General features: G+C 39.6%; 1 protein-coding gene across 1 annotated transcript in view; it reads right to left on the bottom strand.

The window, feature by feature from the left end:
• The window catches only part of LAMC1 (laminin subunit gamma 1), a 127,376-nt gene that overhangs the window by 92,159 nt on the left and 11,726 nt on the right, over positions 1-23,491 (bottom strand). The gene's annotated exons all lie outside the window — the stretch shown is intronic.

Below are 23,491 nucleotides of genomic sequence, written 5' to 3'. Positions count from 1 at the left end.
GAAATCTTCAAGAGAACTGATTTGTCAGAATTTTGTTATTTGTTGTTTTAAATGTATCTCCTCTTGCCTTCTGATTGGCATCACCCTAGGCTCAGCTCTCATTATTGCTGCAATCATTTAAAGAGTACTCCAGGACCCAAACTTCCCCTCATTCCAAACCATCCAGCCACAAGACTCATTTTCCTGTAACTTTGCTATGTAACCACATCACTCCTCTGACAAAATCCTAAAATGGCTCCCTTCCATAACACATCTCAATTCTTCTGCTTCATATGCAAAGCCTTCCAAGTGAAGGGATCATAACTTCTTTTACACAAGCTTACTTCTCAACACAAATCCTTTCCAATCAAATTGTCTCATTCTTCCCATCAAAATGATGCTAATTTTGCAGGCTTATTTTTGCTCATGCTGTTATACCAACTTAGGATAATCTCTAATTAGGATAACTCCTTCCTTCCTTCGTTCCTTCCTTCTTTCTTTCCTTCCTTCCCTCCTGTCTTCCTTCCCTCCCTCCCTCTCTCCCTCCCACTTACAAGCATCTAATGAGCGTCTACTACGTGCTGGCACCGATCTAGTGCTAGGGATATAAAAATGACTAAGACCTGATCCTTGTCCTCAGGGAATGTAATGATTATTTAGTGAGTCAGACACTAAACAAATCATTAGGACACTTTAGTAACTGCTGTAGTGTTGTGTAGAGGGTACTATGGAAACACAATACAAGTAGTGATTCACCAAAAAGGAAGGTGGGATGGGGAGACCATGATCCAAAAGACTACACCGAAGAAATGGGATCTGAATTAAGTCTTGAAGGATGACTAATGGGGAGTGGAGAGACAGGTTAAAGCGGCAGCTGCTACTTAAGAAAAAAAATGAAAATGCACGCCATGTTCCAGAAACTGCAAGAGATTCAGCATGACTAAAACACCAGAAGTAAAGCTGGAAAGCACATTCATGTCACCCTGAACTTCTGGATACGTGATGAGATGCCAGGGATGATTTTAAGCAGTGACATGACCAGATGTGAAGATTTTAAAGGCTTGTTCTAAAAGACTCTCCTTTCAAGATCAATAAAGCTTTCCTGTGATGGTTAATTTTAGCTGTCTACTTGACTGGGCCATGGGGTGCCCCAAATAAACACGATTTCTAGGTGTGTCTGTGAGGGTGTTTCCAGAGGAGATTAGCATTTGAATGCGTGCACTCAGTAAAGCAGCCCGCCCTCCCCAATGCTGGTGGGCATCATCCAATTCACTGAGGGCCTGAACAGAAAAAGGCAGAGAAAGGAAGAATTCACCGTTTTGCGGCCTGTCTGCCAGCGTGAGGTGAGGCATCTGTTTTCTGCTGCCGTTGGACCTGGGGCTCCCTGGTTCTCAGCCTCTGGACTCACACTGGAATTATACGGCCCGCCCTCCTGGCTCTCCAGCTTGCAGGCAGCAAGCACATCATGGAACTTCTCTGCTTCCCTAATAGCATGAGCCAATTCCTCACAATAAATCTCTGTAGATGTGTATCTGCCATTGAGTCTGTTTCTCTGGAGAGCCCTAATACACCTCCTACTACATACAACAGTGGTCACATTTCTCTCCATGCCTCTGGCCCCCGTTAAACTACCAGAACAATCACCGCTACCATTATGAAACACGTATTAGTTCCCATGCACCGAGCCGGACGTTTCATACCGTCATCCTATTTAACCACTACACTTCTACAATAAAGGCACTTAGAGTCAGCCAGGGCACGAGGGCTGAGGTGGTCTGGGATGCCACAGTTCACCATGATATAACTTACTAATAGTCCCTCCATCAACATTTTTGTGGAACATCTCTCAGAGCAGAAATCTGAGCCCAAGTTAATAAAACAATCAACAATGAAGCTTCCCTTTTTACCTCTGAGCAGGTTTCTTATTCTCTTAACACAGCCTCCCCTAAGCAATAGATGCTTTCCTTGTGAAGGCTTGAATCAGAGGCCACTTCACTACCAGGTGATTCTAAGAAAATCACAAGATAAGCAATAGGGTACAGGGAACACAATGGAAGCAATCATCCACTTTAAACTTCCAGTAAACTGAGACACGTGACAAAAATAGATCCTGTCGAAACAGCTATCTTTCAAGAAAATCTTTTGAGACTTTATTCTGAGGGAAGAAAACCGTACATGTTCTAGAACAGAACGACATGGATATTACCTTACCCGAAGAGCCCGTGGGGCTGCTGAGACTGCAGCCCATAGGGCTTACCTTTAACAGACATGTAGGCAGCTTTTTGTTGGTGGCTTTTTGTGAGGTTTTCTCCTCCACTAATCATCTTCTTTCGCCCTCCAGGGAAACCAAGTAGGTGGGCAAAAATTCCTGGAGGTTTTCGGGGAGGTACTTAAGAACACCCACACCCAGAGACATTAAAAATACTTCAAGTCTACATAAACAATCTTAGGAAATAATTTGGTCAACAAGAAACATGAGTATGAGTAAAGATAAAATATTTATCTATTGAGACATAAGAAAATGTTACAGGAAAATGGGACATGTAGAACTACAAAACTTAAGCCTGAATCCTTTAACGTGTTTCTCAATGATTCATTCACACACCAGACTCCTGAATTACCAAATCCATCACTCTCCACTTCGATGATTATCTTCTGGGGGCAAAAGACAAAACAAACAAACAAAACTTGGGCTCTCTACTATTAAATAACTACAAAGAAGATACCAGAAAAATTCACACCTGCCAAGAAAATTAAAATAACCACAGAGGAGTCTTTGCTACAAAAAGTAATGCATTCATTTCAAGAAGCAGTCAGACATAAAAATGGAGAAAACTGCAAAGCATTTCAAATTCCATCACTCCCAATATCCCTATGCTGTCAGTGTGAAATATTGCAATGGACCACTCACAACCACACAATCAACCAGGCTTAAGACCCTTAAATTGCCTCTTTAAGTATACTTGCAAGAATCTGCTATATTTAGAACAGAAATGAAGCAGCCAATAGTAATGAACTTTTCGAAAACCACATCATAGGCAAAAAAAAAATAAATGTCCTCCCATGTTAGAGAGGAGAGAGAGCCTCTTTTTAGAAGGGTCAAATATACTCAATGACATAAACTGACGACATATTTTTAGAAAGAGATGAAGTCTGCTATTATTTGCTAAACCAGAGCCAATCCTTCTAAAGATGACTTTTGACTATGACTTAGTTACTTCTCAGGTGTTTGCGTGCACATAAAAAAATATATGCTATGTTTGGTTAAGGCACACAATATTGTTTTAAGAAGAGAAAATAAGAGAAACTTCAATAGACGGAATGCGGATGATCTGTATGTGCATTTTCAGCTTCCCAACCCTGCTAGCTTAGGCTGCAGTGTGACGGCTGTTAAAATTTTTTTTTTAACATTTATTTATTTTCAAGAGACAGAAAGAGACAGAGCATGAGCAAGGGAGGGGCAGAAAGAGAGGGAGACACAGAATCTGAAGCAGGCTCCAGGCTCTGAGCTGTCAGCACAGAGCCCGATGTGGGGTTCGAACTCACAGACCATGAGATCATGACATGAGCTGAAGTCAGATGCTTAACCAACTGAGCCACCCAGGCGCCCCACAGCTGTTAAAATTTTTAAATGAAATTCTATACGGTCTGGGATGGCCTGGGAAATTTCCCAGAGAGAGAGGCGACCCAGTCAAACTGGACATCAGCCTGTATCATAAAATGTTTCCCCACCAAAGATGGCTAAGGGAATGGTAAGGAACAACAGCTGACCAAATAAAGTCTCTGGCAGCTTCCAGAAAGCTATGAGGTGGGCACCACCATGGCTTTGAAATATAAATAAACATACCTGCCTCTGCGAAATACCTGCTCTTGGAGAAGTGGAGGTGAGAACTAGGTGAACACCAATCTGTGTTTCTCTGCATCTGTCTTGGGGGCAGAACACTAGCAAGCTCAAGAACATTTGGTCCTGCTCCAGAATCTTCCCGATCCCCATGGTTTCTTAGCACCCAAGAGGTTGTGAGCTCTCCAAAGGCACAGACTCTCTTTCTTGTAAAGTTCACAGTCCTCAATGCTTTGCACGTAATAGGTGCTTAGTGATTATTATATTAGCAATTATGATTAACGCTTGTGTTGTGATTTTCAATAAAAATTACTCAAACATTTTACCTACCACCTAAATAAAATAGGTGTATAGACTGGGAGCAGGATGGACGCTGAACACACTCAGAAGAGGCTGCATACATAACTTATCTGTTGTTGTTTTTTTTTAATAAGCTCAAAAACTGAGATGGAGCACAGAGAGGGGAGAGGGCCCTAGTGGAGAAGTGGGCAGCCTGATCTTAGGCAACCACGATCTCGCCTGAGCTTCAGTGTCTTCATCTGTAAAATGAGTGTGGGCAATAAAATGTCTTCTGAGGTCTCTGAGGTCCCTCTATGCTGCCTCTTGGGGTTTGTTAAGTGCCAAGCAGGTGGTACTGGAGCATTCAAGAGGGAGGGTACAATCCGGAAGGTGGGGTGGGAGCGGTAAAGAAGCCCTCAGGATGAAGACGGCTCACGTCAGGCTTGAAAACAGTGCCACTTGTCCAGTGGACAACAAATACACCGCATCTGGGGAGGTGAGGTTGTTCATAGGATGAGCCTCAAGTGTCAGAGAAAAGGCAAAGCAAGCAGAGGGTGGTGAGGGCTGTACTGCCTGCTCTGCATTCACTACTTAATCCTCACAATCCTATAAGAAAAGTACTACAATTCACTTTTCATACCCAAGAAAATTAAGAAATTTTACACCTGAGGAGACTTTACAAAGGTCGCATGGTAGCAAGCCGCTGAAGCAAGACTGAAATAAGTTCCATCTATCACCGGAGCCCATGCTCTCTCCACTGTGCCACACTGCCCAACGGTAGTGCTGGGCAGCCAGAGACAGGGCTGGGCCAATTCCAGTCAAGTCTCGCTCAAGAAGGAAGACTGGAACATAAATATATGAAAACAGTACTCAATTCTCATTTCATACACAAGATTTTTAATGCAATAGTGTCTTTATAATAGCTAATATACCTTTTTAAAAAAGTCCCCAACTAGAGTCTCACTTTTATTAAGCTCATTAAAAATAATCATTGATTGTATTTGTGTTTGTGGCAAACACCATGTAAACACTATTAATGCACTTACTCCCTTTAATCCTCACATCAATCCTACCAATAGGTGTCATTATTACCTCACTTTTTCAAATGAGAAAACAGGCTTCAAGGGGCTAAGTCATCCTTAGCAAGTGTCAACAACACAGATCAACCACTAGTAAATGGTTAAAAATACCCACCACCACATTTCACAGACTGGTAAAAGAAACGGTAAGCAGAATTCTCACTAACCAAAGGAATAAGCCAGCAGGAGAGAAGGCAACACAACAGAACACAAAGAACAAGGAACCCTGATAACCTGTCCTGTTTTTCCACTGTTAGAAGATGCAAAGTGGAAAAAAAAAAAAATCTTTCAGGGGCCTGTGGTTTTAGGAGTCCATGAATAGTCAATGTCTTATCCATTAAACAGAGTCCAATTTTCTACACTCATTTTTGTAATCTTAGAGCCAGTTATGGGGTCCGGCATTTGGTACACACTGAATTTTTCAAAAGTCCAATGTTTATCAACTAAGTAAATTTCAAGCTAGGAGAAACTTCACCATGGATTTACTATGAGATAAACAAGGTGCATGAATCTTGAACCCTTTATCAACCAAGTCCACTGAAATACCCAAAGAACCTTACTTTAGCCCTTACTTATGTTTCATTCTTTTTTTTTTCAATATATGAAATTTATTATCAAATTGGTTTCCATACAACACCCAGTGCTCATCCCAAAAGGTGCCCTCCTCAATACCCATCACCCACCCTCCCCTCCCTCCCTCATTCTTAACATAATCCCAGAACATCAATATTCTAGGGACAGTGGTATAGTGTCATTGCCATTAGAATGCTAGAAGTGAAACTCAAATTCTCAAATTTTAGGGATGAGTTACAAGTACTAACAAGCCCCCAAAAGCCATAAGCAGTATAACTACATTTTATACAAGGCATTTCATCCTGAGAGGTACGATCAACCACAGGCCAGTTCAGAGAAGGGGGCTCTGCAACCAGACCCCACAGACAAGGTGTGTGACTCTTTGTGCCTCAGCTTCCTCCTCTGTAAAATGGGAAAGCTTACCTTCCCCACTGGTGTGCTCTGAAGATGAACTTAAAAAAAGTACTTGGGGCGCCTGGGTGGCTCAGTTGGTTAAGCATCTGACTTGAGCTCAGGTCATGATCTCACGGTTCGTGAGTTCGAGCCCTGCGTCAGGCTCTGTGCTGATGGCTCGAAGCCTGGAACCTGCGTCGGATTCTGTGTCTCCCTCTCTGCTCCTCCCCCGCTCACTGTCTGTCTGTCTCTCTCTCTCTCTCTCTCTCTCTCTCTCTCTCTCAAAAAATAAAATAAACATTAAAAACAAATTTAATAAAAAAAAAAAGAAAAGCACTCAACACCATGCATGGCACATAACTTTTCAATAAATGATAACTGTTAAGTGTTGGTACTAATAATGAAGCTAGTATTATGAATACACTTGAAAATCAACAACTTAAAAAAGAAAACTGAGCATGATAAAACTATTTATAGAAAAAATACAAAAACTAAACTGCTTCAGTTGGCAGTGCTGTTACTTTGAGAGAACATTCTACAAACCAGTGATAGTGCCAAGAAAATAGAAAGCATCATTTGAGCAAAGACTACAGATCCCGCCTATGTTTCTTCCCAATTAAAAAATCTACCTTTTACTATGCAACATTTTGAATTACACAAGATCTTTATAAAATGTGACTGTTCTGATCAGATTCATCCACCAATGTGGTCTTTAAAAACACCAATTCTCTCAGGAAAGCTGATAACCTCAGAATCAGACCCTTACTATTCAAGCCTTTATTGTCTGAGTACATTTCAAATAACACAATTGTTTGAAACAAACAAAAAAAAAAGTTCCAAAGTCAAGACCAGTATTTAAAAAAATCAGAATGGGGGCACCTGGGTGTCTCAGTCAGTTAAGCGTCCAACTTGGGCTCAGGTCATGATCTCACAGCTTGTGGGTTCGAGCCCCACATCAGGCTCTGTGCTGACAGCTCGGAGCCTGGAGCCTGCTTCGGATTCTGTGTCTCATTCTCTCTCTGCCCCTCCCCCACTCATGCTCGCTCACTCTCTCTCTCTCTCTCAAAAATAAACATTTAAATTTTTTTAAAAATTAGAATAGAAAATATTAAAGCACAATATATGAAAAAAAGGTAAGATTTAAAAAACTTGTTTCAGTTATATGTATTGACTAGGTGGCAACAGAAAATATGCTTATAATGGGCTACAGTCAAAACTATCTGGGAGGGGTGCCTGGGTGGCTCAGTTGGTTGAGCATCTGACTCTTAGTTTCAGCTCAGGTCATGATCCCAGGGTCGTGGGATTGAGTTCTGCATTGTGCATGGAGCCTGCTTATTAGTATTCTCTCTCTCTCCCTCTGCCCCTCTCCTCTGCTTGTGTTCTTTAATATATATACATATATGCTATATATATATATATATATATATATATGGGGAAATATGGGGAAATATGTATCTTATATATATCTGGGAAAAAACTGATTAAAAATAGACAAGGAAACCAAGTTTTTCAAGTTTTTGAGCAAATTTTTCAAGTTTTTAGATTTAATGCAGTTAAACCTAAACCTTAACAAGAGATTTAATTTATAGCATTCTTGTACCATAAATTCAAACAAATATATTCAGAAATGACTGATCTTTCTCCTCCCTGGACGGGAAGCAGAATTACAGAGAACTCCAGCCAACACTAGGAAGTACAGAATACTCATTGTCTAAGTCTCTTGCCTCTTTACCTATGTTTGCAGAAGGAAAGCCACATGGTCTCAAGACAATAATTTCTTAAGTTTCTAGCCATTAAACTCCTAAAGAACTTTCATGTAGTTTCTTTAAGAAATCTCTTGAGTAAGAGAGAGGAAAATGCAAATATAGAAAATAATCCAAATAATTTCATGAACACTCTCATTTATTATGAATAAATAACACCTTCTCTGTCTTCAAAACTGCTTATAATCTACTAAGGGATATGAGACAAATATCCAAAAGCCAGGCTGACTGTGTTCAAGGTAAGGGAGGGAGGACACAAGCAGGAAGAATAAAGAAATAAAGATTTGGGGGCACCTGAGTGGCTGAGTTGATTAAGCATCCAACTCTTGATCTTACAGTTAGTGAGATCGAGCCCTGCATCAGGCTCTGTGCGGACAGTGCAGAACCTGGATTCCCTTTCTCTCCCTCTCTCTCTGCCCCTCCCCCATGTGCATGTGCTCTCTCTCAAAATAAACTTAAAAAAAAAAAAAGAAAGATTTTAAGAAAAAGAAAGTAACTGAAAACCTTTTAGAATGAATAGAATACCAATTGGCATTGTTTGGGAAAGACAGAATGAGGAATGGAGAGTGGGGTGCCTCTGGAGGGAGAACAGCAAGGAAAAGGCATGAAAGCACAGTAAAAATGGACAGGTAGCTAATGGGACACCTGTGGGAGAGCACCTGTGTCTGTGCTCTCAGACACAAGAGTCCTGTGTTAGTAATTTGGTTTGAAACTTCAGCCAAGCTTCACTTCTCACAGCCTCAGGATACTTCTGGCTCCCCTCCCACTACTCTCTAGCTGAAGCTTAGAAGTACAGTGCCTGCCAGAAGTCTACAGGTTCTTTCTAAGCAACCATTCCGGGAAGGAATAAATGTTGATTCCTCTTGGGGAAATAAGCTCTCCAACTCAATACTCTAGACTCGGTAACTCTTCCAATTATTTACTGCTGCACAGCGAGCTCAGTCACTTGTAACTACCACCATTTTCATCTCATGATTTTGTGAGTCAGAAACTGGGGAAGGGCTCAGCCGGGTGACTCTCGTGCTACACATGGTGTTCACTGAAGTCACTTGGAAGTATTCAGCTGGCAGCTGAGCTGCTCAGGCCCAGTGCCGCGATGGGGACAGGTACGAGGCTGGAGGGCCTGTCTATGTCGTTCCTGCCAGTCTTGGGGTAGCTGGACCTCTACATGGCAGCCAAGGCTCCAGGAGGCCAAGGAGAGAGAGGCCACTCCTCTCAGAGGATGAGCCTGGAGCTGGCATATCATCACACCTGCTAGTCCCTACGGTCAACGGGCACACGCAAAGTACAGGCCAGCACACGCCAGCGCACACGCAAAGGGAGGAGTGCCGAAGCGTTTCCAGTCATCTTCAATCCGACAAAACACCCAAAACCGGAGCTGCATCTAGGCAGCCATAATTTACTAACTACTGAATATAGGAACTTAAAAAAAAACCCAGATGAAGAAAAATTCATTTGACTACCTCACATTAGGAGAGGAGGAAAGGGAATTCCCACAGCAATACTCTTAGATGCTGTTACTTACGAGTTTAAGAACTGAACACTAAAGGCCTTAAAAATATTCACGGGCTTTAATTCAATAATTCCATCTTTAAGAATTTAATCTAAAAAACAAGCAGATAGGCACAGAAAGTTAGGTAAATTCATCGAAACACTATTTACAATAGTCACAACGTAGAAGTAATCTATATTTCTATAATATTTCTATTCTATACATAGTAATCTATATTTCTAATCTATATTTCTAAATGGGTTAAATATATAGAGACAAAAATATCTCTTAAAAGAAGATTAAGCAATATAACAGGTAATCAAATCCTATACAGTGTGATCAATGGCAACTCTGAAATCTGATGACACTGATCAAATAGAAGATAATACCTTCTTCACTGGTGACTCTGCAGCACACAGGACACTAAGTGTATCAGGCAAGAACACTGAATTTGAGAGAATAATGCATGGAAACATATGGAAAACACTACCCACTACAAATCTAGCTTACAACTGATACCTCCCAAACTTTTTGCAGCCAGGTTAAAAAACACATACAAGGGGGTGCCTGGTTGGCTCAGTCAGAACAGCATGTTGACTCTTGATCTCGGGGTCCTGAGTTCAAGCCCCATGCTGGGGGTTGAGATTACTTAAATAAATAAATAAACTTAACAAAATAGATACAAGAGACACAGAAGAGAGAAGTTCCAGAATAATTTTTTTTTAATTTGCTGAGAATGGGAGAGTTTGGTGTTTAAGGAGAAAAGAAGCAAATTCCCTCACCAGGAAACAAAACAAAAATGTACACGATAAATCAAATTCCAAATTGGGAAAAATAGTCACCAAAACAAAAATTAAGAATATAGTGTTGACATAACCTTTCAGATAAGCTTGGAAACTAAGACCACTTTTACCACAGGCAAACATATTGTTAAAAAAGACTTCTGAATCATTACAATCAGACCAGTATTAAGGCCTTTCCACTTCTGTACATCTTCTCTACATCTAGGTATGGTGTACGTGCTGTTTCGCCAGGGAAAATATTAAGATGACATTCGCTGCTGAGACCCATTTAAAGAGCAGTCGTGTACAAAAAAAATGGGAAGAGTTAGTGAGGAAACATGGAGAACTTTCTCCACATGTAGTTTCTATCAGAGGGAGGGAAAAACAGACTAAAACTAGCAGCCAACACTTCTGGAGTACACACTAGGCACAAAGCACTATGTTAATCCTGGAGACATAAACAAATTTAAGGTATAGCCCCTGCCTACCGTGTCTCCAGTTGGTGAGACAGTATACACCCCAGAAAGTTAATATGAGTTTGCACTTGGGGAAGTGACCTTTGGTATTTTAGAAAGATGCCCTGGCTTCCCTCGTACAAAAGACTGGAGGGGAAGGAGAACATGAAGGCAAGACACAGGTTAGAAGACCACGCATATGAGGATGATGTGCCATGCGATGATTCCCAAGCCTAGCAGACACATGCCTGCTTTTATAACAAATATTTTATAATGTCTCCCCTTTATCATCCCAAAATGAAATCCATAAATTATGCAATCTACAACGTATACAACTTCTAAGTGACATGTGCATGTGTGTGTGTGTGGCCCTAACCATAATATAAAGCAGAAATTAAAAGAATTAAAATACCCATTTCAACAGATAAAGGTCCAGGGATTACTACACTAGAGGGCAGTAACAAGGCTGTCAGACACTTGTACCTACTTATTATAACAAATGAGTTTGCATTTTTAAAAACAGGAGTGGTGCCATTCTGTACAAGACATACAGAAAAACGAAGGAGAAAGTACAGATGGACATGGCAGTAAAACCCGGTGTCAGAAAAAATAATGACAGACCAGGTCTACCCGTATGTTTTATGATAAAGAGGAATATCACTTTAACTGAGTAGGTATAACATGTTAGGACAAATTGCAGTCAAAGTGGAGAACATGAGGAAGGATGATGTATATCTGCCAACTTTATTAGCATGTTTCCTTATAAAATATTCACTTAATCTGCTTTCATTGCTCTATAAGAAAAAACATGTTGGCAGAGTAGGCATGTTGGTAACTAGTCATGTGTAGGAAAAGCTGTAAAAGCAAATTTCAAAATACCAACTGATTATTATCAACACTTTTCTTTACATTTCATGTTTCAGGAAAAAAAAGGCTACTTAAGAATATACAAATATATACACAGAATCACTCTGTGAGTGCTAGAAATTCAGAGTGACCTACACATGAATTATATGAGCAACCTGAACACCAGAAGAGGCACTTGTGACTGAGGAATGACTCCTAATTGGTGTACAAACTCATGCTAAGCTTAAAAAATATTTATTTATATATTGGTTGTATTCATGGAAAATTATGTATAACAAAATCATATAAAAGAAAATTCTGTGTTTATGTGTAAAGACAGAGTTATGTTCTAGGCTCAGATATTTATAATCGGATTTTTTAATAGCACAAATGTCCCATGAGAAATCCCAAATTGGGCAGGATTTGGGTAATTCTTTGTTGTAGAAGACTGCCTCTCCTCTCTTCTCTCTTCATATTCCATGCCTCCCGCCCACTAAATGCCCCTAATGAGACATTACCACAGCCCTCTGAAAACCACTTCTGTGGGGTTTACAGATGAATGACACATGGGGCTTATCTATCCCAAGAACTTAAAAAGACTCACAGTTATCACATCTTACATTGTACAAGACAATCATTCTACAAAATCCCATAGATCCAGCATTCTTTGTTCTAAAACTGCTCAGATTTATAAACAAAGTTTCAGAGTGTGTTAAGACAGACTTAAAGAAGGAAAAGAGCTTAAAGTGTATGACCCACATTAATGTTTTGAAAACCATGAAGACTGGCCGAAACATCTCAGGAGCTTGAGAACTTATCAAACTCTGAAATCAAGAATGATTCATTTATGAAGGCCAAAATAAAACCCAGGTCTTTCTGTAAATACTTCCTAAAGTTGCCACTGAAACAGTTTGCTGTATTCCTTAGGGGAACTAATGTATTAATCAAGTCTTCAGTGAATTTTATAACAATGTTTTCATTTTCCAAATTACCACTTATCATGCCAAACAGTATGAATAGCAACAAATTTGATAGCTGATTTTACCAAATACCTGTATATGACTACATTTAATATTTTAGAGCTATTTTAATTCACTAAAACCTGTACCCAAAGCATTTCTTAAAATGGTTTAACAGCAAAAAAGTTGGAAATTAAGCTGAAAAAAAAAAATTTTTATTAATACATCTCTTTGCAAAAAAAGGAAGTGAGGTAGCTTATAAAAATAAATATTATGCAACAAAATAAAAATAGCCTCCACAATTACAAAAGAAATGTAACCTAAAATAAAATCATTTCTCATCTATCAAATTAGCAAAACTTTTGTACAATCATAGTGCATACCTTAAGGGTAATGTTTAACAGCAACTTTGTATAGTATTCTAATCAACAAGGAAAAGAAAAAATAAAGAGTTAAGGATTGGTAAAGAGAAACAAAATTGTTATTATTTACAGATGATAATTGCCTACATGTAAAAATCAAAGAATCTAAAGACAAACCATTAGAACAAGGAAGAGGCTACAAGATTAATATACAAGGGCGCCTGAGTGACTCAGTCAGTTAAGTGACAGAGTCTTGATTTCAGCTCAGGTCATGATCTCATGGTTTGTGAATTGGAGTCCCACTTCAGGCTCCACACTGTCACAGTGCGGAACCTGCTTGGGATTCTCTCTCTCTTTCTCTCTCTGCACCTCCCATGCATTCTCTCTCCCTCTCTCAAAATAAACTTAAAAAAAAAAAAGATTAACATAAAAACACCAATTACATTTTTGTATATCAGCAAGAGTTAGAAAATGTAATTTAGAAAAAAATTTTAATAGCAAAAAAAAATAATAATAAAATATATCCAGAACTAAATCTAACAAAAAAAAAAAGCACAGCTCGTATAGAGAGAATTATAAAACATTACTGGAATTCAAAAAAAGGGCCTAAATTATACTATGCTCATGGACAGAAAGACTCAATATTATCAAAATGTCAATTCAACCAAAAGAATAAAGTCAATGCAATTGCAATCAAGATCCAAATAGTGTCAGTGAGGAAACTGACAACCCGATTCTAAAATTCACATGAAAGAACAAAGGCCCAAAGACAGCTAGAATTATTTCTTAAAAAGAAAAATTAGTTTAAAAGGGACTAGCCCTAGAAAGAAAGACAACACACAAATGAATTTCAGGTGAATTAAGAACTTAAACATAAAAGGCAAATTTTAAAACTTTAGAAGACCCTAAAATAAAATCTAGGAAAGATTTCTTCCATAAGACATATAACTACCAGAGAAAATACTGATACATTCAATCACACTAAAATTAAGAAATTCTGTCTAAAAAATAACATAGAGAAAATAAAAAGACAACATGAACAATATGTAGCTGATAAAGGATTAGTATCCAGAATAGATGAAGAATTTTACAAATCAGTAAGAAAAATGGTCAAAAACCACAAAGAAACATTTTACAGGAAAGGGAACATGAAAGACATTAACACATGAAAAGATATAAATAAAACCGTGATGGGAAACAACTTTTCATCACCAAATAGGTAAAATTTACAAATCTCACAACACCAAATCTTGATCAACAGTCTGCCAACACTGCTAGTGAGCATCTAAACCAGCACAATGACTGTAGAAACCAATGTGCATTATCTCATAAAACTGAAGATACCTTTATGACCCATCAACTCAGTTAAGGAGATTCTTGCACAGAAGCAGCAGGAGACAAGCACGAGCATGCTCCTAGAACTTTCCTCATAGTAATAACAAAAAGGTCCACCAGCAGGAAAATCAATAAATTAGTATAATCACTTAAGAAAATGCTACACAGGAATGAAAATGAATGAATTACAACTACATTTTAGAAATGTACTGAGTGAAAAAAGCTATCGCAGATGACTACATATACCATTTTTATAAAACTCAAAGACAAAGGGAACCTGGGTGGCTCAGTCAGTTAAGCATCCAACTTTGGCTCAGGTCACGATCTCCCAGTTTGTGAGTTCGAGCCCCATGTCGGGCTCTGTGCTGACAGCTCAGAGCCTGGAGCCTGCTTCAGATTCTGTTTTCTTCTCTTTCTCTGCTCCTCCCCTGCTGTGCTCTCTCTCTCTCTCAAAAATAAATATTAAAAAAAAAACCCTCAAAAACAAGTAATACATTATTTAGGGATGATAAAACTATTTTCTTCTTAAAGCAGGAGAATAAAACACAAAATTGGGCATAGTGGATACCTGGTGTGGGTAAGTTAGATAGAAATGTTCCTACAGTTACTGATCCACTTCATGGAGAAGTTTTCACTTGTATTCCAGATTTCTGTGCACTAAAATAGAGTATCTGCTGCACAATGCAATTACGTGTTTTAGCTTGTATTTACCTGTAAACAAAAACATCACTTCATACTAATCCACAGCTGACCATATGTATTTCAAAACAAAACATAAAAAACTCCAGAGATGATTCCATTTATTACGAACGAGTACCTGAGAACCAGTAGGCCAGGTGACAATAGGATTTTCTCCCTAAAAGAATATTCCTTAAGTTCACTGGCAATCAGTATTAAGTATTTACAAGAAAAGCACTGCATTGTAATAATTTTCAAAAGCCATGAAGAAGGAATTTAAACACCTACTTTACAGGACTTTATATTTAGTGAAACAGAAACTCAAAGTGTCCGTCTGAGAAACTCTGCTATTCTAAAAAAAGAAAGGTATTTAACTTGGCATTGTGCATCCTGGAAAGGAAGAGGAGGCTGCTTAAAATGAAACAATTTTATGGTTGGTTTCAGCTATGTTCCTGTTCTTGAAAGAAAGTTCATCAGAACAAATGGGCAGGTCTTCTATTATTACTGTCTATACAAGGATGATGTCTTAAATTTTGAGAAAACAGCTCTGTGGTCTTTCTCCAAAGATTAGGAAACATATCTCTTCCCAACACTCTTCCAGAGCCATGGTCTCCCAAAGAATATTCAAATGCCTATGAGTTCACAATTCAAGGACCTAGCTCTAAATTGCTGACCTAATAGTTTAAAACATAGCTCCTCTCCTCAATGAGCTCATACGAATAAACAAAATACACATTAAAAAGATTCCAGAACAAAGTGGTATGCTCAAGTTATCAAAGAGTGGTACAACAAGTATCATCATCCTTCTAAAATGTTGAAATGAATTTATAGTGAAGGCAATTTCCTTCCAAAAGAAACTGGGATGATAAAGCCCAGAAGATAACATATTTTAGGCAAAGGGTGACAGCTAAGGACTCTCAGTAAATAGACAGTGAGTTTGACCAAGGAGGGGGAGAAAAAAAAAAAGACTTCAAGGACACCACAACCTTTTAGAAAGCAAAAACCACACTGAGGGGAACTCTACAGGCAAAAGCAATGATTGATAGCCACTTATATAGTAACCTCAACATGAGTGATTCTTCAAGGATTCCTAGAGACACCAACTTATTACTGATTTAAAACAACTGAAGAAAAAAAAAACTGAAGAGAAAGAAAAAAGCCCTGCTAAGTAGATCAGTAGATAGGGAGATGCATAGAGTGTGGCAAGAGGAAGGACACAGTCATCATAGAACAAGATGAATAGCAGAATTAACTTCCAATTCAAAAAGTATCTCAAATGAAATGGCTTTAATGCAGCCAGGTACCTAACAGATCTGTGCATAAACAATGGAGATGAAACTGCATTTTTACACAAAACAGTCAAAAATAAAAAATGAACTAATACCCATAGAGAAAAGAAATACTTTTCTCTTAAAATAGGTAATTTTTTTGTTAGAATTCAATCACCCACTACTACTTTTTAAAAATATTTATGTAATACCATAATTGTACTTCTAAATATTCTTACCATAATTTAATAACCCCTCCACTCAAATTAACTTAGAATAAACCTGTTAAAATTCATCCTAAGGAAATAAAAGTTCTATTAAATGGACCTTATTCACTTACTTAAATAACAAATTTATCAAATGCCAACTATGTGCCAAATTTTTAGTCTTTAGTAATCTTATCATTATCTATAAAAGGTACTATACTTTATATAATCAAATGTGATGCAAGTCCATAATCCTTCATCTCTGTGACTCTACATTCAAAAATCCTAACAGCAGGGCCACCTGGGTGGCTCAGTCGGGTAAGTGTCTTGATTTTGGCTCAGGTCATGATGTCACAGTTTCCTGAGTTTGAGCTCCACATTGGGCTCTGCGCTGACAGCACAGAGCCTGCTTGAGATTCTCTCTCTCTCTCTCTCTCTCTCTCTCTCTCTGCTCCTCCCCTGCTCACACTCACTCTTTCTCAAAAATAAATAATAAATTAAAAACTTAAAAAAAAAAAAGCCTAACATAAGAGCATTTTTGTACCATCTGACAACAAAACACAAACTGAACTAGTGTGAGGCCATTATGGTCTTTAATCAGCCTAAAATGTGAGTACATTCCATGTAGAAACACCCATTTGACTAATTTGCTATGATTCCCCTAAGTCCAGCACCTAGCTCTAAGTTGCTGACCTAACTAATGGTTAAAACACAGTTCCTGCCCTCAATGAAGTACTGAAGAAAAAGATAAATACACTTAAAAGGATTCCACAAAAAAAACAATGTTCAATTGACCAACGAGAGGTACAAACAACAGGCACAGTTTTAGCACTTCTGGAATTCTCATACCTAAAACACATCTGGATTTTGAAACAGCTTTGATTCATCCTTCACAGCTGAGTGTAAACATACATGCTCAGCACTGCCAAGTAAATCAAGACTTAATGATCCTGCATGGGGCATGCACCTCCAAGATGGATCTGATACAGAGCCCATCAGTTTAGATAAACTCAACACCAACACGGTAAGATCTCAGTGCCAAGAGGGGACCATGAGAAAGGAAACTGGTGATGACTCAGCAGAAAATGAATTCTGCAAATGTGGGGTATGAAAGCTGCATACTGAGAAGAGCAGAATGAGTGTGCACCTCCTTTATTCTCAGGTCTTCTCCTGAAGACCTAGAATATGAGGGTCCACAAAGGGCGCATCTGCCAGTTTTTCTAGACCCTCTGAACAAGGTGCTTCAGGGAGACCGAAATTTGAGAGAGAAAGGAGGCTGCAGTACTGGAGCTGGCAAGAACAACGCCCGAGTACAAGTGTGGCAGATACCAAAACCATATGCAAAAATCACTTCTCCCTCTCGGTCACCATCACAGACCTATGGTGGGGTACAAGGCTGCCCAACTGGACTACATTTTCCAGCCTCCACTGTGTGTATGAGGTGGCCAGGTAACTAAATGCCCTCCAATGACAGATGATACAACGATGTATGCCACTTTCGGGTCTCGGTCTTAAGAATTGGGCATTTGCTCTTCCGCAGAATCCTCCCATCTGGAACACAGAGATGCCCATCACCCAACTTCAACCACACCACACACACAAGGACAACACCGTAAGAGATGGCAGGTCATGAAGATGAAAGGACCCTGGGTCCCAGGACATCTATGGGATCACAGCCATCCTGCGACCCACTTACCTCAGGACTACCATGTGAGAGAGAAACAAAACTTCAATCTTTTTAAACCTACTTTATTGTTGGGGCTCTTTGCTACTAGGCCTTAGTCTTTACCTAACAATGCTGATGAGGAAGCTACACCATATACTAGCCATCCCATTCGACCTGTCCATTTTCAAGAACCCTATCTGAAAGGCAAACTCCATCTTGGGATAATCTGAAAAAAACTGCCCTTTCTCACCTTCATCTGCATCTTGTGGCCATGCCCTCATAGAAATAGGAATTCATGCATTCGGCAAACTTTTGAGCCATCTACTACTATAAGAAAACTACTATATTATAGACTATGGATGTAAAAGTCAATGGAAAAAAGAAAGCCAGTGAAACCCTCCTCAAGTCAGGTCCTCTGACTTTTCACCCAGAAAGTAAGATCTACGTCACCTTCTCTGCCCTGTCTCCAGCACTTTGTGGTGCCTTTTACACAACAGGCACTCGATAAATATTTGTTAGGTGAATGAATTAAGAAATCAATAAATGAGGGGCGCCTGGGTGGCTCAGTAGGTTAAGCATCCAACTCTTACTTTCAGCTCCGGTCATGATCTCATGGTTCGTAAGTTTGAGCCCTGTGTCAGGCTCTACACTAATAGTAGGATTCTCTCTCTTTCTCCCTCTGTCCTGCCCTTCCCCCACTTGTGCATGCTCCCTCTCTCTCTCTCTCCCTCTCTCAAATAAACTGTTAAAAATTTATATAAAAAAGAAATCAATAGATGAGTCTTGTCCTCAATGAACTCAAATAGGGGAAACAGAAAACAATATGGTACCTCTTACATCACGGGCATGCACAATGTTCACGGATTTCTAGAAATGAATGGATCTAACAACATAATGCATGTGCTGTGGAGGGGCAGGAGGAATTAGAAACCAGTACAATCTTCCTGAAGTTGTAATGTGCCATAAGTTCTAAAGGACAATTAGAAGGTAGCCAAGAAAAAAAAAAAAAAGGATGGCATCAAGAAAAGATGTAGCGCCCATGCTGTGTGGACACATTGACTGTGGCTGGAACCAAGGGCAGAGTTTCAGTCACACAGAGAACAGAACCTGTATCCCTTGAATACTACTACTGCTTCCTCTAATTAAGCCCAAAACAAATTTTCTTCAGCTGCCACATCACCCAACTTGCCTAAGGTGAACTGCTGTCAACCCAGAGTTCCCCCTTCTTTAACTTTCAGATTTAATTTTCACTTTTTAATCTAAAACCAGGATTTACTTGACTCATTCTAAGTCCTCTATCACATAATCAAGGAATTTCAAAGGTTGGGAGGAATCAGAAAGGTCACTGGATAAATGCTCTGGGAAGTCACTTACCCTGATCAGCTATAATCAGATCCCATTTGCAGTCCCACGGGATTTTTTTTTTCTTTTCCTTTTCTTCGTATGGCACTTTTTTTTTCCTCATAGTGTATTTGTTGATATACACATTCTTGCTCTCCCACTAGACTACACGCTCTTCATGCAGAACCCACATTCTTCTTTATCTCATGCTCCTCCTGTGCTCAGTAATCAAAGGCTTGGCACAAAATCATTTTTAACCCAACCCCATTAGCTCTGGCAGCCCCCGTCAGGTCCCATCTACCGTTTCTGGGTGCAGCCCATTGCTCCTTCCGGTAAAGATGAGTTGTTGCGCCTTCTTCCCAAGGACCCTCGGTCATCCCCACAGGCAGAGCCACCTTCCTGTCCTTAATGCCAACGCCATGTTACTTCTTTTTTCGCCTCCATTTCTAGATTAGGGCTTAATACTCCAAGCATTTAAAACAAATGGAACAAGTTCCAAATAAACCATCCCATTTGGAGGGTGCAGTGTGTATCTTAGAAACTGTCAGATGTTTCCTGGCAGATGTTTTAAGCCTGGAATCATCAATGGCCTTTCCAGTTCCATCTTTTGTTCCTCTGACAAGGTTACTGTGCTTCCTTGAGACTTCCTGTTTGAATAACCACACACTTGGGTGTTCAAACTCCCATGTGTTCATTATTCACCATAAAAGGGACCTGAGGAAGCAACCAGGCAGTTGAACACAAAATGATGTATGAACAAAAACAGCTGTGTGTTAGCAGGATGGACAAAAAGACAGCAGGGATCTAGGCACTGCTGTGAATTTCAAAAACAAGGTCTATTTAGTCAGGCATGGTTAAAAGGCTGCTGATTCAGAACATTAGTGACCCGTTTCATAATTTAAAATCACTAGAGATGTGAATAAGTCTGCTTTCAGTTACTACTTCCAGAGTCTCACCCCACCACCACCCTTCCCAACAATCTCCCTCATGGGAACAAGGTTGCCTCTCCTTTCTCTCACAGAAATGGCAATACCAACTCAAAATATTTCATGAAAAAAAATTAATACCTATTTTATTCTCAAACCAACGAGCAGATTCCCCCTTCCCCAAGGGGCTTTCCTATAAAAACACAGGAAAGCACAGATACAGGTACACATAGGAAAACACAAAAAGCAGCACAGAGGGGGAGCCTATGTGGCTCAGTCAGTTGAGCATCCGATTTTGGCTCAGATCATGATCTCACATTTTGTGAGTTCAAGTCCCACATCGGGCTCTCTGCTGTCAGCGCGGAGCCCACTTCAGATCCTCGGTCTCCCTCTGTCTCTGTCCCTACCCTGCTCTCATGCTCTCTCAAAAATAAACAAACATTTAAAAAAAAAAAAAGCAACACAGAAAACATGACTACATTCTCTAAACATCTGGAAAGTATGTCAATTTCCAGACTCGGTCCATCTTTTGGTACTCTGAATGCACCATCCAGATCTTGTGCCAGGATATAAGAGCTTTAAAGTGGACGTAAGTTTAAAACCAAAACTTTATTAGAATGGTCATAAAACTGAATGACCCCAAATCCCTCCAGGAGTTGATGCTAACTTATTTCTTGGCATGTGGCAAAAATGCTGAAAAGAGCAGTAAACAAACCAGCTTGAGCCTCTAAAGCAATCCTGATAAAGTAAACACATTTTATTACAGCTGTATTACAGATGTTCCCAGAAACTTTCAAAATCTGCAGTAGAGATCTACGAATTTGGTCTTCAACAGACTTTATCTAAAATATTCACTAAAAATTCAAAACTATGTACAGAGACACTCTAGAAGTTAATCCTAGACACTCAACCGTGCAGAACATGTCCCTTTTCCCATGAAAGGCAATCATATGACCAAAGCAATTAAACTACACAATTGCTCTTTTGGTTTCCAACTCCCCACACCCCCTACTTCCTCCAGCTCACTCCCCCCACCAAGGCCCTTTCAGGATACTCACCTTTACCAGGTCCAGATTTGGCATTAAAAAAACAACAATCTAAAAACTCAGTGACACCAAAACAACAGAGGTCAGCAGTCCTATGAGAATAAGGTCCATCACAAGCAGAAGCCACTGGGGGAGGGGCCACGGCATTGACGTACAGGTGGACAGATAAACTGCTAAACCAAGGCAATTACACCCTAACATAAAAATCCAGATCTAGATCCAGTCATCTTACATTGCCAAATTACTCTTTATTCCTTAACAGTTTTTGATAATAAGACGATCTCAGATCTTGAGAACATCTGCACAGACCTCTCTTCCCTCTAATCAGTATTTGTGCTGCCAGAACACGGAAATATCACTTCCTAATTCCGCTAATGAATAGAAAGCCCAATAAAAGTGGTTCAATTCATTTTCATCAAGATATCACTACCCCCTCTTCAAAAACTGTGAAGTTCTTCTCTTGGGAATAGGATCCTTTCATTCTCTTTGAAGAAAAGGGATGGAAAAGCTTTGAGAAAATACTTATGCTTCTATATTTTGCCAACCGGCAAAAAGGGGCGTGGGTGCATTTTAAGCCCAACACTCAGCCCTCAAATGTAGCAATGGGTGCCCTCCCATCCAACCTCCCATAAGAAAGGGGCATGCACCTTTAAAAATCATTAATCACTAGGATATGATGATGTAACCACATGTATCACAGAAATACGGTGTGTACTGAGCAAGTCAGTAAAAAAGCAGAAAAGGTAAGACTATGATTCAGTAATACTAAAATGCAATCAGCCAACTCACATCTGTAAAGAAAAACCAATCCTAGAATCTTGAGTTCAAGAAGTGGAGATAGTATGTAGTGGGAGAGAGGCACAAAGTACAAAATCTAAGTGGGAACTATGACCTCTTCTTCAGTTTTATTTAATTAATTAATTAGGGTTTCTAAGAATCCCCCGATTGAACCTTAGCTCAGCATGCTCTGGAGAAACTAAGGAGATATAAATTGAATAAAGGATAGATACACAGATAAGATAGATGGATTCAATAGACAGTTACAGATTTACAAATTACCACATACAAAAAATCAAGGTGAAGGACATCACTTTCTAAGCCTGAATGATGAAAACACTGGCAAAGAAATCTCCTAGAATCATACTAGCCACGTATCAATCAACCAGTAAAAGATTAGTTATACCTATTTAGCTATCAAACTTGAACAACAAAAAAGCTACCATGTAAGAGTTAGAATGTGCTTGCAGCAGAATGGAAATGAAATCAAACCTGGAGATGGACCTAGCAGTCTTATCTTGAAGGATGTCAGATAAAGTAAGCAACCGAACTAAACTCGGCAGTTCTCAACAACCAGAAGAGTCGTGGATAAGGCAGAAAGGAGATAAGGTGGCACTCCCCTGACCACCCTTCAAGAAATGGAGTATGTGGTACACTTTTCCTATCAGTACACACTGACAAAACCCAGGATCTCATTCCGAAATTCAATAAATTCCTTAGAAATTCCTAGAAGCATTAACAGCTAAATTATAAAGCTAGTGTAAGTACCCCAAACCTAAAATTCTTCCATTGCCAATAATGCCCTGTTCTTTACAAACAAGTGCAAAGCCCTTTTTAAAAGCAGCCATCCAGGGGCACCTGGGTGGCTGTCGGTTGGGCGTCAACTTCGGCTCAGGTCATGATCTCACAGTTCGTGAGTTTGAGCCCCATGTCAGGCTCACTGCTATCAGTGCAGAGCCTGCTTTGGATCCTCTGTCCCCCCCTCTCTATGCCCCTTCCCCACTCGTGCTCTCTCCTTCTCAAAAATAAACAAATGTTTAGGATAAATAAATACAAAATAAAAGTAGCCACCCAAACAAACAGCTCCTCAAGCAGAGGCCTCTCAGGGAAACCTTTGGTTTGGTATACTCTCATTTCACTCCCAGTTAAAGGTCTGTCTTTAGTTCTCTATCACTCATCGGGTCTAACATGGTAGAACAGTAAGAGCATAACCTATCCACCACAAGTCTAGATCCCAACCTCAGAGAAGTCACTAGTCATCTTATGTGATTATTCCATAGAGGGTAACAACAATAATACTCAACTATTTTGAGTATTCAAAAAGGTATGAGGGAGCACTCAATGAAAGGTAACTTGCTTTCTTTTGTCACCCAGTTTTCAGGATCCTTGTCTCCTCAAAACCCATCATACATGTCTCCACTACTCCATGAAAAGCACATAATTCC

This window comes from Acinonyx jubatus, chromosome E4, assembly GCF_027475565.1.
Source record: "Acinonyx jubatus isolate Ajub_Pintada_27869175 chromosome E4, VMU_Ajub_asm_v1.0, whole genome shotgun sequence".
Lineage (NCBI taxonomy): Eukaryota > Metazoa > Chordata > Mammalia > Carnivora > Felidae > Acinonyx > Acinonyx jubatus.
This window is presented reverse-complemented; position numbering and strand designations above follow the sequence as displayed.